This window comes from Acyrthosiphon pisum, chromosome A3 (assembly GCF_005508785.2).
Source record: "Acyrthosiphon pisum isolate AL4f chromosome A3, pea_aphid_22Mar2018_4r6ur, whole genome shotgun sequence".
NCBI classification, from domain to species: Eukaryota; Metazoa; Arthropoda; class Insecta; order Hemiptera; family Aphididae; genus Acyrthosiphon; species Acyrthosiphon pisum.
The window spans coordinates 28489240-28490775 of record NC_042496.1 but is presented as its reverse complement, the minus strand read 5'-3'; positions in this window follow the sequence as shown (position 1 = coordinate 28490775).

The window sequence follows — 1536 nt, the reverse complement described above, 5'->3', positions numbered from 1 at the left end:
TAATACTTTCATATGTTTCAATAATTGTTATTTCTATGTGTGAAGAAGTATTTATTGAATTTTTAAAACATTATTTATGTCCAAAGTATTATTTTCATTAGATAGTACATGAACTATTTGTAATTACTAATATACCTATTATTAAATGTAGATGAAGATGATTGATTTAGAATACATTTTTCCATCAGTGTTATGTTGTATATTATTATTATCATAATATTATGTATTTTATTTAATTAATTAATTTACATTCTTGTAGAATAATGTTATTTTTAATATTAAAGGTTAGCGTAGTATTCCAGATTAATTGTGGTAATTATCTGTAAGTACTTTATTTATTATAATAACTTCATCCTGTTAAATATTTATAGACTTTTTTTAAAAATGTTTTGTGAACTTTTCCAGACAAATCTAATTATCTTTTTGAAGTATAATTGTTTTGTATTATTATTATGTAATTAAATTATTAAATAACATATTACTGCAAGTGTAATATAAATAGCATAGCAAAATTGTACATTTAGAATGATCCATTAAATATAGTTGACCAGTGATTTTGCTGTATTCATTTTAATACTGGAGTAATTTGATCTATTATCTAGCATACAGGTTAAGATATAATTAAGAGCCCCATGATTGTGTTTTGTGATTTTTTATAGCAATTTATGAACTTTTTTAAGCATTTTAAAATACTTATCACATGTTATAAAATTAATATATCACAAAATACAATCATGGGCTCTTAACTATATTTTCACCATTACATTTTTAATAGGTAAACTAGAGATTTTGTTTTGTATCTACCTGATTAGGTACTTCACTTAAATCATATTATGGAGAATTAATTATTTGTTTATATTATCTTTAAGGCGTAAAAAAATAATTGAGCGAGGAGTTTATCGTACATCACCTATAGTTGAAAATGTTAATACATTGGAAACAGATACATCTCATATAGTTGAACATGTTAATACATTGGAAACAGATGCCACTATTGAACCATCCAAGAATAGTATATCTGATAAAGTTTGAGATTTTCAAAAAGAAAATAAAGATTTAAAAAAACAAACATCTTTTCTTAAAAGTCACCCTTTTGGTTACCATTCGCTAGAATCTGATGGCAAAATGTTTGAATTTTAATATGGTATAAGTAAAGCTATGTTTGATATTATTGTAGATTTATGTTCCAAAATTTCTATTAATTATTATTATGGCTGGACAGTTGAAATGTTTTGTTTAAAAGATCAAATTCTAATGACATTTATAAAATTAAGATTAAATTTAGCTTATGCAGATTTGGCATTTAGATTTATATGGAAATATTATTTTAACATTTGTCAGTGCTCTTCATGAAATATTATATGTTAATTTAATGAATTTAGTGCCTTCACAAAATAAAAATCGAAATTGCTTGCCTGTTTGTTTTAATAATTTTCAAAACTGCAGAATTACATTAGATTGCACTGAAAATTCATGTGATATTCCTAAATCACTTTTGGTTCAAAAATTAACATATAGTTCCTATAAACACAAAAA